This window comes from Notolepis coatsorum (genome assembly GCF_963971535.1).
Source record: "Notolepis coatsorum genome assembly, chromosome: 1".
Classification (NCBI taxonomy): Eukaryota; Metazoa; Chordata; class Actinopteri; order Aulopiformes; family Paralepididae; genus Notolepis; species Notolepis coatsorum.
This window is the reverse complement of record NC_140165.1, coordinates 178,080,387-178,097,827: the sequence shown is the minus strand read 5'-3', so window position 1 is coordinate 178,097,827 and position 17,441 is coordinate 178,080,387.

The following is a 17,441-nucleotide window of genomic DNA, read 5'->3' as shown; positions in this document are numbered from 1 at the left end:
TGTTCGATCGCTGTATCCGTCACAGCCAATCAGTGCGTAACGCGTTGTGCGTTGAAATATGACTATTATGTTGGAATCCGGGCGCGATTTGAAGCGGTCTAGTCAAGCGTTTAGAATTTCCGTCTAGAATTTCCATAGCCGCATTTCGCGGAGACGCTCTCTGATTGGCCGACGCGGCGATGCCAGTTTTTTCCTTAGCCACAGTTTGCAACATGTTCGAAGCTGTGTGTTGTGAACTTGTGATTCAGTCTGGAGTCTGGACAGTGGGCAGTGAGTGGAATGGATATACATCGACAACAGTCTGGGGGACAGTCAGTGGACATACACTTTTTGGACCACGTTTCAATTAAACAAAGTGAGTTAATTCTCTCTCTCTCTCTCTCTTAGCCAACTCAGCTAACTTTAGCTGCTGTTAGCCACTCAGCTAATGCTTAACTAACGCTCTCTCTCTCTCTCTCTCTCTCTCTCTCTCTCTCTCTCTCTCTCTCTCTCTCTCTCTCTCTCTCTCTCTTCTGTTATGCTGCACCCAGGGCCGCCTGGGAGAAATGCGAGGCCCTGGCGAGATTTAACGCGTTAAAAGGTTAAAAAAAAAATAAAAAATTATATATATATATATATATTTTTTTTTTTTCATACAGTCAACATATTCTTAAATAATAGCGCTGCCCGAGGCGGGGCATGATACAGTCAACATATAGCAAAAGAGAGAGCGAGAGAGAGCTCCCGTTCTACAGTCAATATACAGTGTACAGAGAGAGAGAGAGAGAGATAGAGAGACACATTAGAAAGAAATTGAAATGCTATTTGGCCCTAAACAGAGAGTACACAGTGGCAGAATACCTGAGCACTGTGACTGAAGATCCTTGACTATACAGACTCAGCGAGCACAGCCTAGCCATCGAGAAAGGCTGCCATAGGCAGACTGTGTGTGTTAGAAAGAGAGAGAGAGAGAGAGAGAGAGCATGTGTGTTAGAGAGAGAGCATGTATGAGAGAGAGAGAGAGAGAGAGAGAGAGAGAGAGAGAGAGAGAGAGAGAGAGAGAGAGAGAGAGAGAGCATGTGTGTGTGTTAGAGAGAGAGCATGTATGAGAGATCAAAAAGGACAAAGATCAACACTTAAATCCAAAGAGAAGAGGGTCTATAGAGAAACCAAAGCAGCAAGGAGCCAATGGCCGACATCAGCTAAATAGGCTAGCCAGGTACTGTGACACACACAGCTTTGGCCAACGGCCCAACGCTACCCAAGCTACACAAACGACCAAGACATTCACACACAGCACATGTCGTATCTCCAAATGTTGTGAAGTAGCATATGTTTTGCCTGGAAAAAAACATCGTTATTAACAAAACATTCGGGAGGGGAAGGAAGGAAGAGTGGGGTAATGTCATGACATCTTACCTGCACGAGGAACGCAGGGCGAAAGGCCGCAACACAGGTCTCCACGTTGACGAAAGGCCTCTCGCTGGCGGGACAAAAAGAAGCTATGGCCAGAGCCTTGTCATGGTGCAGGCCCGACTACATCTTCTGTCAAAGGGCCTGCTATTCTCAAGGCTAACTGATAGCATCAAACGAACGTTCCCAGCTGACGCTAAACAGCTAACTGGCTAACAGTTAGCTCAATCAGGCACACACCGTTAGCTACTAGTAGTATTAGCTAGTCGACCAGTTTGGCTCCAGAGAGAGAGAAAGAGAGACAGGTCCACGGCGGGTATATAATCATAGGTTGACTCACCATAACGCAGTATCAACGCCGGCGCCAATGGTAAAGTTGGAAGGAGACTTTCTTGGCCCACGCCACGGTGTAATTTCTTCTTCTTCTTCTTCGAGTACTTTCCGGCAGACTGGACACCTTTCGGCGTATTGCTGCCTAACAGATTTATCTGCTCACAAGTTCTCTTCTCCTTCTTTTGAAAAGACATCCACTCGCCTCGCCTCGCTCCTCTGAATAGGTTAGCTAACGCTAGTTAGCCTTTAGCTAAGCTAGCTACTAGCCGACATCATGCTACTAGCCGGCTATACCATGACAAGGCTCCGGCCATTTGTCCCGCTAGCGAGAGGCCTTTCGTCAACGTTCCTTGGTGACCGACCGACTGATAATGATGATAATGACCGACCTCTTTCTTCGTCTTGGCTGGCATAACTAAGCATAGTCAAAAGCTGCACGCGCGAAATAGTCAAACGCAGCTGACTCACGCGGCGCTGGCGTACTACTACACATGATGTAAGTAAAACCACTCCCTTCGTTGAAACCTGCCTGCTGCTGCAGAACCCCAGAAGCTGAGCTCCAATAGTGAGTATGTCTGCAGGACTGCAGACCCAGGAACAAGTCAGACACATTCTACAAACGTGTCTAATGTGAAATATATAAGCATATAAGCAAAACTAGATTTTAGGTCTGTGATGAAAAAGGGCCTCGCGGGAAGGGGGGCCTCGAAAAAAAATAAAAAAAAAATAAAAAAAAATAATAAAAAGAAATTAATACTTTTTTTTTATTTTTTTTGCGAGGCCCCCCTTCCCGCGAGGCCCTGTGCGACCGCACTGCTTGCACACCCCCTGGCATAACCACTCAGACAATGAATGGTAACTTGTTTAAAATGACGAGATATACAAATGTGATTATTATTGAATGGATCTGACATCATCTGAGAGAGAGAGAGAGAGAGAGAGCGAGAGAGCGAGAGAGCGAGAGAGCGAGAGAGAGAGAGAGAGAGAGAGAGAGAGAGAGAGAGAGAGAGAGATGTGCGTGTTTGTGTTGGGCTATTGGAAACGTGGTTGCATTTGACTGACTGTGATATTGATCGATGGCAATGGTGATAATATTCGCCAATGCGTGCCTTGTACATGTTTGCAAAATGTTTGGTATAGCGCCCCTAGTGGCGAAGCATCCACGAGCCGCTACTGGCAACTGGCGTAAACTGCAACAGCACAATGGCAACTGCATCTCATGCTGCAAAACATTAGTGTTAAAGAACCGTATTACGGGATTGAAGAATGGGCACATCATCCAGAATGTGACATGTAATGTACTTACCCCAGTATCAAAGCAGACAAACTGCAAAGCATTTTCCATCCCGGTTGGTTTGATTTTAGCATGCTGGCAAAGACGCAAAAACTAAATTTGCAACACCATCTTAGAATATTCTAGGCTGATGTAATCTGTCAAAAAGGCTAAATAAAGAAATAGGAGGGACGTCTGCTCAGATCCATGATTTATTGGCAGAGCTTTCAGTCTACTGGATCAGTAGGGCGCACACACATGTGACTCTATTTTATGTTTCTGCATTTGGCTATAGCCTTTTGGCCAAGTCAGCTGTTGTGTCTGTGGTTAATCTTCTACTTAATAACAAAAAACTGATGAAAAAACAAATCCCAGTCCCCAAACATAGTGGATTAGATATTGTGCTTCTTGGGGTACACGGTCATTGTTACAGATCATATGATGGACACTGGCAATGAAATACAGCTAATGAAATGAAGGCCTGGGCCATTAGGATACTGTTAAGTCACTCACTAGTATCAACCATGACTAGGGATGGGTATCGTTAGGATTTAATCGATACTACTACTCTTATCGATACTGCTTAATGGTTTGTTACTTTATCGATACTCTTATCGGTTCTTTTAGATTAAACCTGTTAAGCTGTAGCCTTATTTTCAGAAATCTCGCCTAAAGGTACATGCCTAAGTAAATGGAAGATTGCTCCACTTCTACAAGGCCAATTTGCATGTTCTTGGTATCTAGGAACATCTAGGGACCTGGGGGTATGTATTTCCAGTCTCAGAAATATTGTGTCTGTTACTAGGCTTGAGTAAATTGTAATGAAAAAAGGGAGAATATAAATTATGATTAATTTTTGCATCTGTGCCGGGGAATAACACCATGTTACAATTGTGAGCAAACCGAGCTCGCTCACTGAGCTCATTCAGCACAAGTGTAAAAAAAATCTAAGCAAATGAATAAAGGGAAGATGATTAAACAGAAGTATTTGTAGATACAGTAATAAATGATAATCGATTTTAATTATAAATTCATATTTGACCTTTAACTTGACCTTATTATGGCCAAATCATACATCTATGGATAGGGAAAAGGCTCCTCTTTCCAATGGCAGGGTTGAATCTGGATTTAGTCATTTCCTTGCAGTTTTACGATAAAAGAGATAAATTCGTATTTTCGGTAAATCGTATAAAACATCGGTAAAAATGTACACTTTGACTACTGTTTTGATATGGTTATGGTATTTACTCTTGGCAAAAAAAATATTAAAAAAACATTAACATTTTAACATCCAAGGGCCCACATGTGGGCCCTCATGAGGACGATTCGCGATGCCACTTTGCCGACCTCTAGCGGCTCGGGTGTGCATTTCTTTTAATACAATATATAGATAGAATTAAAGCCCTATTTAAAGCCCTCTAGCTCAGTCAATCATTTGGCTACCTTGAAAATCTTTCGACAGGGTTGTAGCCAATGAGTGTGGCTTTCCAATGATACCCCATGATATGATAATTGGCGATCTATACAGTCTCTATTGAATGATTTATGATAAAGAAAAGCAGGGTCCCCCAATTGGGGGACCTACATGCTTAACAGGTTAAAAAATTATTATACATTTATTATTTGAACGGCTTAAAGCCATATCTGTACTTGATGTTTGTTTGTTGTGTTGCATATTTGAAATAAACTTCAATCAAATCAAATCAAATCAAACCCCCCCTCTTAAAAACAAAAACCTGTGTTTAACCTAGCCATCTATAAAACATCATGCTAAAACTGTGAAACAAATGGCCTACTCCCCTAAAGAAAGAAATACATAGCAAACATGACTCAGTTATCCAATAGTGATGCTGCTTTTTATTTTGTTAAAATCTTATAGTTAATAAGACTAAAAGACTACAATATGACTACAATGATTTCATGGCGGCTTCCTGTCCTCGTGTTTCCGGTTTCCGGTGCTATGCACAGAGATTTTTAATGTTATATTTTCAACAACAGATTGCGGCTAATTAAACACTTCATGGAAACGGAGTAACGTTAACATTATGTCGAGTTCATACGTGTAGTGTAGTATGAACTCGACATAACGTTAACCTTACTCCCAGTGGTGCAGTGGCAAATTGACAGTAGGTCAAACGCTCCACGCGCGTGTGCGCGTGCACACCCATGTGCACGTGCGCGCGCATGCACTTTTTTTTTTTGGCACAGATTTTTTTTTTTTTTTTTTTTGCCTTGAAATAGAGAAGCTGAAAAAGGTAGCAGGATGTTGCCTATATTGTCAACAGATATGGTTGAAAAACAAACAATGTTTTAAATGTATTGATACAATTTCTTTAATTGAATCAACTTAAACTAGATTTAACCAGCATATTAAGAGCAAGTTCTCTACTGTGCAGAGAACATCAAAACACATTCCCAGCGTATGAAAGACAATGACACTAATTGCCTCTATGGATGGGATGCAAGTTAAAATGGGGGACCCTGATGTAAACAAGACGAAAGTCTTTCTCTGGTCTGCATCCCCTTAACAATTGTATGTATTGAGCTGTACTGTACTGTACCCATTCTGCAATCTGTTAATACACTTTTCAATCAATCAATCAATAATATTGTTCATAGCAGCTAGCCTATCTCAGACTGTTAGTTAAAGCTGTTGATAAAAAGTGCACTGACTTGTGTGCTGTTTGGGAACAGTTGACAATGTTTATGTAAAGACAGTAAGGGTTTTCATCAGCTCACCTGAATATGTGTTCTCAAGTTAGTATTGGACGTGTGGGACGTCGAGAGCAGCTTCGTTTTTGGTTGACACAATAAACACCTAAACACATATGTTTTAGGCGTTTTTTCAGTCAAACTCATAAACGTGTCCAGGTAGGGCCATGGAGATGCAGTGTTGTTATTGTTGTTGACATCATCTTCATCAATGCCATCAGTGGAAACATCAAATCCTGACTGGTTCTGTTATTGTAAATTGCATGATCCATTCATTCTCATTCAGTGGTCTGTGTTTCGATTTTCACTTCCTGGTTTGCGGCCTGGAGTCCCGCCCTATCCTGCCTGTGATTGGCCTACCCGTAAAGTTTTGGCCTACCATACCCAATCGTGAGTCGTCACTCATATCTAAACAAACCAACCAATCATAGTGGGTTTTTTACGGGGAGTTTTTTTTTCTCCTCGCAGATCTTCTAGTCTAGACTCTTTCTCCCGAAAGTAGCGTGTAACGTTTTTGTGTGCGTGACTGCGCGTACACGCGGGAACATATCCGTGCGCGATTGCGCGTACTTCAGCCTCAGTGACCGAGGTAAAACACCGTTATACCACGTTATACCAGCACTGCACCACTGCTTACTCCGTATCCAGTGTTGCTGCGACCGTTGCGTCGCAGATGGATGGTACACTCTGTTAGCTCCGTAGCTAATCCGCTCCTAGACTACCGATAGCAGTACCGATAACGTCGGAGCTTATCAATACTCAGTTTTTTTCTAGTTTAGTACCGGTTCCCATTTAGAACCGGGTTTCGGGGGGCATCCCTAACCATGACACGTCACTTTGCTAACTGTAATAGGACGTGAAAAGGCAAGGAAATAGACAAACATACAGGAAGTAGATTTCCCAGAGAGCTGAGTTGAATAGTTGTTCTTTTACAAACCTGCCATTTGTTTGTATTACCCAGGTGATCTTCGCACAATCTTACAATGCTTTACACCTGTACACAGGCACGTTGGAAGGGGGGGTGCGGGGGGTGCTGCAGCACCCCCCCCCCCTCAGTTATTGCAAAGAAAAATTATGTTTTTTTTTATGACAGTATTTATATATTTGTATATTATATACTGTAACTGTATAACTGTAACACTGTATATTATAAGTTTATCCTGCTCAAAGCACTTCACCATTTTAATATTGTGTGTATTGAGCCATACTGTATTGTAGCCATTCTCTAATCTGTTAAATAAAGTTTTCATTCATTCATTACACTACTGTACGTACACAATCATACGTGTAAAACCGACAAGATTGCAGCAGAGTAGATTTTCGAGTGATGACAGACTGTCACAGACTAATTGAATGACAGGTGAAACAACTAATTGTATTCCCATCCCGTCTCCCGCTCTTCCCACGCGCCACGAACCACTGAGCTACTGTGATACAGTGCTTGCGCAGTCAGTCGATTTGAGCTAGTAGTCAGACTTTGCTAGCACAGAATGTCTCACTCGCAGAAAAAATAAATATCAGATTTATTTTCGAAATGTCCCGCCGGTCCCAGTTGTCAGGAATGGAGGTAGGTGAATTCCAATGGGTGAAGGCAATCACAGAAACGGAGAGTGTTTACTCTTGAACAGGTTTGACTTTAATAGTAAAAACACAGAGTAAATTCTAAGAGAGACAAGTGCTAAATAGCACAGGCAGGAATAAGGTAAATAGGAGCTTATTGGAGCTCCAGAGTTGAACCGTCCGCGTTATCCCCGAACGCAATTAGTGAAGACCTGACAATGAACAAGCAGAAGACAGGTAGGTTACATAGACACCAAATACCAACATTCCACACACACCCCGTGACAGCCAATCAGGAACCACCCCTAAGTGACAGCACTAATTGACAGGGAAAGGACAGGTGACAAGCCCAGTGACATATGCCAGGAATGTGGGTGGTCACCGACCTCAGTCGGTGTCCAGAACGTAACAGTACCCTCCCCCGACGAACGGCACCAGACGTTCACCTAGGGGCCTCGGGATTCAGCCGCCGGAAATCAACGATCAGGCTGGGATCTAAAATATCCATTTGAGGCACCCAAGAACGCTCTTTTATCCCGTACCCCTCCCAATCCACCAAGAACTGAAACCCCCTACCCCTCCGCCTACAACCCAGTATCCTCCGCACCGTGTAAATGGGTTGACCGCCAATAAACCGGGGCGGAGGAACCACAGGCAGTGGCGGGGCCAAGGGCGATGAGAGGAATGGCTTCAACAGGGACACATGAAACGTCGGATGAACCCTCATAGAGCTCGGAAGTCGTAGCTTGTAAGCCACTGGATTAACCTGATGAATCACTTTAAATGGTCCTATAAAGCGAGGAGCCAGCTTCTTGGAATCCACCCGGAGAGGGAGATCCCGGGTGGAAAGCCAAACCCGCTGCCCTGGACGGTAAACTGGAGCCGGACAACGCTTACGGTTAGCTTGCCGTTGGGTACTAACCGAAACCTTCTGTAGCGCCTTCCGAACCTGTTTCCACGTGCTGCGACAGCGAGCCACATGTGCCTGGGCCGAGGGCACCTCCGCCTCCTGCTCCTGCTCCTGCTCGGGAAACAGAGGAGGTTGAAAACCATACTGGCACTGAAAAGGAGACATACCGGTAGAAGAGGAGAGAAGGGTATTATGCGCGTACTCAGCCCAAGCCAACCTCCTACTCCACGTTGCCGGACTACCGGCAACGTAACATCTCAAGACCCCCTCCAAATCCTGGTTGACCCGCTCCGTCTGCCCGTTCGACTGCGGATGGAACCCAGACGACAGACTGACAGAGGCGCAGAGGCCGGCGGCAAACGTATTCCAGAACCTGGAGGCGAACTGAGGACCCCGGTCCGACACGATATCCACTGGCAGCCCGTGGACCCGAAAGACATGCTGTATAACTAAATCAGCAGTCTCCCGGGCCGATGGAAGCTTGGGGAGAGGGACAAAGTGAGCCGCCTTAGAGAACCGATCCACCACCACCAAAATGGTGGTGAACCCATCCGAAAGGGGAAGACCAGAAATAAAGTCCAGAGATATGTGTGACCAGGGTCGTTTAGGAATAGGAAGTGGTCGGAGGAGACCCGCCGGTGCCCGTCGAGAGGTCTTACTACGTGCGCACACCGGACAGGCCGCCACAAAGTAACGCGTATCCCCCTCCACTGTCGGCCACCAGAACCTCCTACGGATAAATTCCAGGGTCCTGGTTGCCCCTGGGTGGCTGGTGAGGGATGACGCATGTGCCCACTGTAGCAAGCGTGAGCGCGCCACCTTGGGAACATACGACCGTCCCGGAGGACCCCCACCTGGATCGGGCTCCCGCGTTAGCGCCGACCTTACCACCCTCTCTATGCCCCAAGACACGGGTGCCAAAATCAAGGCCGGTGGAATAATGGGATGGGGCTGCTCCTCCCGACCAGGAAGATCAAACTGGCGCGACAAAGCGTCAGGTTTGATATTCTTGGAGCCGGGTCTATAGGAGATGGTAAATCGAAATCGTGTGAAGAACAACGTCCACCTGGCCTGGCGAGCATTAAGGCGTTTAGCCCCTTGGATGTAAGCCAAGTTCTTATGATCAGTCCAAACAATGAAAGGATGTGTCGCCCCCTCTAACCAATGTCTCCACTCCTCCAGTGCCAATTTGATCGCCAATAACTCCCGATTACCCACATCGTAATTACGCTCGGCTGGTGACAGACGGCGAGGAAAAAAAGCACACGGGTGCACTTTCCCATCCTTTAAGCATCTCTGAGAGAGCACCCCCCCCCACCGCGATGTCAGAGGCATCCACCTCCACAATGAACGGAACCTCTGTGTCATGGCGGATCAATACAGGAGCGGATGTAAAACGACGTTTAAGATCGCAGAAGGCTGACTCAGCCCTAGGCGACCATTCAAAGCCAGGGAGAGAGGCCTTAGTGAGAGCTGTTAATGGATTGGCTAAGGCGCTAAAGTTGCGAATAAAGCGCCTGAAAAAATTTGCAAAGCCCAAAAACCGTTGTAACCCCTTGAGCGACGAAGGCCGTGGCCAGTCCAAAACTGCACTCACCTTGGCTGGATCCATGAGCAGATCGCCCTTCGTCAACACAAAGCCCAGGAAGGACACGGTGTCCGTGTGAAACACACACTTCTCAGCCTTAATGAATAGTTGATGCTTGAGGAGACGGTCTAGCACCTCCCGAACGTGCATTTGGTGTTGCACCATATCGCGAGAAAAAATCAGGATATCATCTAAGTAGACAAACACCGACACCACAATCAAGTCTCGCAGCACGTTGTTAACCAGGGCTTGGAAGACTGCCGGAGCATTAGCCAAACCAAAGGGCATGACCAAATACTCATAGTGCCCATTGGGTGTGTTAAATGCAGTCTTCCACTCGTCTCCCTCTCTAATCCTGACCAGATTGTATGCATTACGTAAGTCAAGTTTAGAAAAGACCTGTGCCCCCTGTAAGCACTCAAAGGCTGTGTCCATGAGAGGTAAAGGATATTGGTTCTTGATGGAAACGTCATTCAATCCCCTATAATCAATGCATGGGCGCTGATCCCCATCTTTCTTATCAACAAAGAAGAAGCCAGCGCCGGCAGGGGAAGTGGACGGGTGTATGTGCCCCGCAAGCAATGCCTCCTCTATGTAGGTGTTCATGGCCAAGGTTTCGGGGCGTGAGAGAGAGAACATTCGCCCGCGAGGCGGGGAGGTACCGGGTAGAAGATTAATGGGACAGTCGTATGATCTATGAGGCGGAAGTGCTTTAGCACGCGTCTTGCTAAAAACGTCCGCCAGGTCCCAATAGATCTCAGGCACCCCTATCAAATCGGGATTAGAGGGTAGATCAGAATCTGCCACGCTCCCCACTATCCTGGAGAAAGAGGGGGGAGACAAAAGAGAAGAGGGGGGGGAAGACAAGGGTTTGGGCAAACTCCCGCTGACGATCGACTTGACGTCGGCCGCCGTTGAGAGTTCGCCCGTGCTCCAATTAATGATATGAACACATGACGACAACCAGGGATGACCCAACACCATGACAGAATAGGGGGAAAAGATGACAAAAAATTTAACCCATTCCCACTCCCCACCCGCCACCCAGATGTGTAAAGGAACCGTGCGCTGGGTGACGCTCCCACTGCCCAGGGCCGACCGTCCAGGGCGTAAACCGGTAAGGGAACCCCTAAATCCTCCACTGGGGTTCCCCACTCCTTCACCAATCCCACGTGAATAAAATTGCCCGCCGCCCCTGAGTCAATGAGAGCCTTAGTTTCCCTAATGTCACCCCCACAGTTGATCGCCACCTCAAAAAATTTACGTGAATCAGTGGGTTTGGCAGGAATGAGCCCACCTGCTGGCGCTTTCTCGAAGCCTGACGGCGCACCTTCTATTCCCGACTGGCGCCGAGCCGATACAGCCTGGACCCGACAGCTGCCGAAGCGGTGACCGGTGCGACAGCGCTCCAAGCTGCATGGATTCATCACCCAGTGGCCCACTCGTATAATGCATGGAAGTATCAACACCAGGAGAAGAAGGAAAACATACCTGGGTGTTGTTGACACGCTCCTTCTCCCTCTCCTGGTGCCGATTGTCCATCTTGATGGCGGTGTTGATCAGCACTTCCAGCTGCTCGGGGATCTCACGCGCGGAGAGCGCATCTCGCATCCGCGCTGAGAGTCCCCTGACGAACAGAACCACGCAGACGTTCTCCGCCCAAGCTGTCTCCCGAGCCAAGATCCGAAAATTGATAGAGTAAGCTGCGACCGTGCGGAGGCCCTGCCGGCAGTCGAGAAGACGACCGCCAGCCTCGAAGATCGAGAGTACCCGGGAAGTATCGAATACTCTTCTCAACTCCCGGGTAAAGGCGTCCAGACTGTCGCAGATTATCGCTCCCGCCTCTAATTCCGCCGTAGCCCAGGAGAGAGCTTGACCGGTGAGCAGTGTGATAATATATGCTACCTGTGCTGTCTCCGATAGAAATGATCGTGGTTGCAGCCGGAAAACGAGTAGACACTGGGTGATGAATTCCCGACAACCATCCGGTGATCCATCATAGCGAGCGGGCGCCTGCAGTCGTGGCTCGTGGGACCGTTCCTGGACCCCGAACACCCCCCGACTCTCCTCTGCGTGGACCGCTGCTTCTCCCGTCGCCGACTGAACTCCAGCCACTCCTTCTTGGGCTTGTCGGGCTGTGGCCAACGCCGACTGCGCCACCGCTTGGGATGAGCCGACGATCCCGTTGAGTCGGACTAACTCGGCGCTGACCAGCTGTTGATGTTCTTCCATCCGTGTCTGGGCCGCTCCCTGCGCCTGGAGTATCTCCATGATGGCCTCCATGGAACTCTGATGGTCAGGTCTTCTGTCAGGAATGGAGGTAGGTGAATTCCAATGGGTGAAGGCAATCACAGAGACGGAGAGTGTTTACTCTTGAACAGGTTCGACTTTAATAGTAAGAACACAGAGTAAATTCTAAGAGAGACAAGTGCTAAATAGCACAGGCAGGAATAAGGTAAATAGGAGCTCATTGGAGGTCCAGAGTTGAACCGTCCGCGTTATCCCCGAACGCAATTAGTGAAGACCTGACAATGAACAAGCAGAAGACAGGTAGGTTACATAGACACCAAATACCAACATTCCACACACACCCCTGTGACAGCCAATCAGGAACCACCCCTAAGTGACAGCACTAATTGACAGGGAAAGGACAGGTGACAAGCCCAGTGACATATGCCAGGAATGTGGGTGGTCACCGACCTCAGTCGGTGTCCAGAACGTAACACCCAGTGACAGTCCCACTAAATCTGATAAACATCAGAGAGAGACAGAGACGACAGGTTCAGCCTCAGCATCAGGTATTGAAGAGTTAACTGAGTCTGTTCCCCTATACCCCCCCTCGGGTGCCAGGGGCTTCCACTGAGGGGTGATGCAAATAGGGATGGGGTGTTATGGCAGCTCATGATGGAAAGAGTGCGCACCGAGTCTGATCCCGAGTTGAAGAATTGGCTCCAAAAGAGAGACAACTGGATGTCCAACAACATCCAAAACAAAATCGTACAGCTGTTTGTCCATGATATTCAGTGACAAATTAGAGGCAAAGCATCCAAAAGCCCATTCTTTGGCTTGAGCGCTGACGGAACCACTGATGTCACTCACTGGAAAAGAACAATTCTCGTGTACAGTTCGCCGATGACAACTTGGAAGCTCAGAACTTTTTATCTTTTTTAATAAATGGAAATGTATGGTTCAAACATGCAAACGTTCAAATGCACACACACTAATAAGCATTGGAGGCTTTTAACCAGGGCCGGACTGGGGAAATCATTCAGGCCAGGAAATATAGTGCAAAATATAGCCCCAGTCAGGCCACTTTTTAAGCAGGGGGTCTGGGGGTCCCCCACCAGGATTTATTTTGTTACAAAGACTTAATTTCCTGCATTCTGGTGCAGGAATTTTTTTATTTGTACCCTTTAAATGCCAGTGTTTGTGATGGCATCACAAATTATTGTTAAAAAAACAGGCTAGCATATGTATGATTAGCAACAACGATTTTTATGGATTTTCAGTTTTTTGTAATTGAAAAAAATAGGCCTACAATATTTTATTCAACTTCAGCCCTGATCATAACACCACATATTCATTTTATAATTCTAACCCTTTAAATGCCAGTGTGTGTGATGGCATATATTTGCAATATATCAAATGCAAAGTAGATTTTTCTGGGGTGGATTATTACAGGCTAGCATGTGTCAATGATTAGCAGTTTTTTGTAAGGGTCCCGCCTCCACCAATCACATGCAGCTCCCTTTGTGTGTGTGTGTGAGAGCAAGAGAGAGAGAGATAGTTCTCCAACTTGTGCGAGTTGCAGTGATCTCCTGGTTGTTCCCCACCTAGGTTATCTAACTATTGCGCTGGTGCAACTAGAAACACTGGCCTGACCTACTTCTAAGTTCAGTAGCCTGACTGCAAAAAAAAAAAAAAAAAAAATCATCTGGCGCCCCCCCCCCGCGGCGGCTCAAAGGCCGCACCCCCTACCGATTTAAAGTTCCAACGTGCCTGCCTGTACAACCTGTGTCACGTCACATTGTTATGAATGAGAAAACCCACACAGCAGGAGATTTTCGAGTGGCAATCACACAGCACGTTCACAATGAGGAAATAACATGGCTTCTACTGGTGTATCATTTGTAATATAAATGAATTAAAAATAATAATAATAATAATAATAATAATAATAATAATAATAATAATAATAATAATAATAATAATAATAATAATAATAATAATAATAATAATAATAATAATAATAATAATAATAATAATAATAATAATGGCGCCACACTGTCCGGCAGGGTCCGTGTACGTTTTGATAGTTCGTTTTTCGTTTCAAAAGGAAATACGAAAAAACGAAAAAAAACTGAAATACGAGGTGTTTCCTATTTCCGTTTGAAACCAAAATCTAAAAAACGGGGAAAAACTGAAATACGGAGCTGTTTTTCGTATTTTGGTGTCAGAATCAAATGAAAAAAGGAGTAAATAATGGGCCGTGTACATTTTGATAGTTCGTTTTTCGTTTTTGATGTGAAGAATGGAGAACGGAACCACGTGACAAGTACATTTTTCAATGTAAAAGCCATGCACGATCTAACGTTAACAAATATGTATAACGTTATGAATAAATACACATGCATACAGATCTATACCAGGGTAACGTTATGATACATACATTTTTTGTTTTGTGCATTTCATTTAGACATGATATTGTATGTGAAGTAATAGCCTAATATGGTCTGTCCTGTCCCAAATAGTGTTGTTGTCTAAACGCACGTTACCCAACACCTGATATCCTAGTTCAATGCAGTGGTCGGAAATAGGCGGCTCACAGGCCGAAATAGGTCCGCCAGCAATAATATCTGCCGGTCAGATTATTTTGAGAATATGATTTGTGATGAAGACTCGCTTTATTGTATCGGAATCGGGAGACTTAGGTAAAGTTAGAAAGATATTCACAGATTCGAATTTCCGCGGTCAATAATTCTTAAGCGAAATGTTTTTAAAACACAAAGGACACCTCTTTCCTATCGTAGTAAGGTAGACAATGAGCTACAACCTTACTTTCACCTAAACGAGGCGAGCCGGCCTCGGAGCTGTACATTTAATAATAATAATATTGATCTATATGTGCAGTCGGCCTTGGGGCAAGTGCGCAGCCAGGGACCGCCTAAAAAGTGCAACACCGAAAAGAGACGCTACAAAAAAATTGAATAACTTCACTGTCATACAGTGTATAGTGTCACCAAAACCACTGCACACATCATCAATGGTATCCTATTGGTTATACTACAACACTTAGATTTGAAAAAAAAATGCTTTTTCATAACTCTGGGGATTTTGTATTGGAAAAAAACATTAAATATCTTCACATTTATAGAGTGTAGTGTCACCAAACTCACTTAACAGATCAATTGTATCCTATTATATATATATTATATTATTATATATATTATACTACAACACTTAGATTAAAAAAAAAATATATATATATATATATATATATATATATCCTTTTTCATAATTTGGGGGATTTTTGATTGAGGAAAATAGTATAAAATAGTTCACTCTTGTACACTGTAGTACCACCAAATTCAGTTAAAAAAAAGCATTGCAAAATCATCACAGTAGAAAAAAAAGATTGCTCATCGGCGGAAAATATTGCACATGAACCATTATTGCATTATTGCACATGTCCCAACATCTGTCATATTGCACATACAAATATAAATTATAGTGAGGTGGATGTGGTGGCAATAGGGGGGGGGGTGATTGTTCAGTTCAGTGATGGCTCTCGGGAAGAAGCTGTTCTGCAGCCTGGAGGTGGAGCTTTGAAGGCCCTGTATCGCCTCCCAGTTGAAGGCCCTGTATCGCCTCCCAGATGAAGGCCCTGTATCGCCTCCCAGATGAAGGCCCTGTATCGCCTCCCAGTTGAAGGCCCTGTATCGCCTCCCAGATGAAGGCCCTGTATCGCCTCCCAGATGAAGGCCCTGTATCGCCTCCCAGTTGAAGGCCCTGTATCGCCTCCCAGATGAAGGCCCTGTATCGCCTCCCAGATGAAGGCCCTGTATCGCCTCCCAGTTGAAGGCCCTGTATCGTCTCCCAGATGAAGGCCCTGTATCGCCTCCCAGATGGTAACAGGGAAAAGAGGTGGTGAGAGGGGTGCGTTTCATCCTTCAGGATGCTGCTAGCTCTGCGGAGGCAGCACATTCTGAAAATGTCATCCAGTGTGGTGGATTTTCTTTGTCAAATCAGTTGTGCAATAGTCAATTTTGGTGATTTGAAAATTTGATTAATTTGAGGTAACTAAATACATTTTCAGGTAACAAAATACTATTTTGAGGCCACGACATATTTTTTTCATTTTGCGTGGCAGCAATAAGCCTTTGTAGCAGGCAGATTAGCTGGGCTAGCTAGCTAACATTAGCTGAACTGACATTAGCTTGATAGCTAACTAGCGAATAGCATCAGCTAGCTAACATTAGCTAATGTTCTTTGACACTATTATTATACCCAGGTATGCGTTGCTGATTGGCTGACTGGCTGCACAGCGTTTTAATGACGCCACGTGCACACGCGGTCCCCCGCATGCGCATTAATTTCCCCTCGCGTTTGCACAGACTAAAGACAATGCCTAATTGCCTCTACGAATGGAATGTAACACATTTCATTCACAAGTTTTGTGTGAATGTATCTGAGAACGTATTTGAACACACTTGACGACCTGAGCTATTGTTATGCAAGGTAGCCAGGTGGGTACTTAGCGAGTTGGCGCATCAGTCGAGTGCAGCGCATTCCTCAGGTTTGGTGTGAACGATGGTCTGACTCAGGCAGAGCACCGTTCACACCAAACCTGTGAATGTGATTGCCATGAATTGTTATGCTTATGCAAGGTAGCCAGGTACACGCGACGAGTCGAGTGCAGCGCTTTCTTGCATGCACGCGCTTCTGCTCACAAAAGCTTGGTTGCCTGGTGTGCAACCCCGTCCCATGAGCAACGCACCTCTGATTACAACAACACCATGGAACTAATGACCAATTTTACAACGTTCCCTGTCAGAATAGTCAGTAATTTTATATAGTGCTAGCTAACGTTTCAACATACTTGTCTTGTTGCCCATCAGCACTGGCAAATGCACTATTACTAAACTAGTTACAGTAGGTTGCTAGCTACATCTGCTTCCACGTCTTGTGTTGAATGTCGGACTGGGACTTGACATGACATTACCAACATCTTTGAATATTATTATTATTTTTTGTATAGTTGACCAATGAGGTCAACAGGCTACTACCGGCAATCTATGTCTGTAATAATAATAATAATAATAATAATAATAATAATAATAATAATAATAATAATAATAATAATAATAATAATAATAATAATAAAACAAGAATAAAACATAAAAAAATTAAAATAATAATATTTTTTATCTTAGGGGGGCTAATATTACATTCAGCCCCCCTAAAAAGGGTCTAGAACCGGCACTGGCTTGCACACAGATGGTTATTTTTTAAAATGATTTTGTTTATGGAATTCATTCTTATATACGTATATAAAATTCATAAACAAATTAAATCAAAGAGTTGATAACTTGACACTTTAGAGAGTACAATTAACACTCCCAAATAGTAAAAATTTAACTCGGAGCAGTGTTATTTATCTAATACCCTTAGTG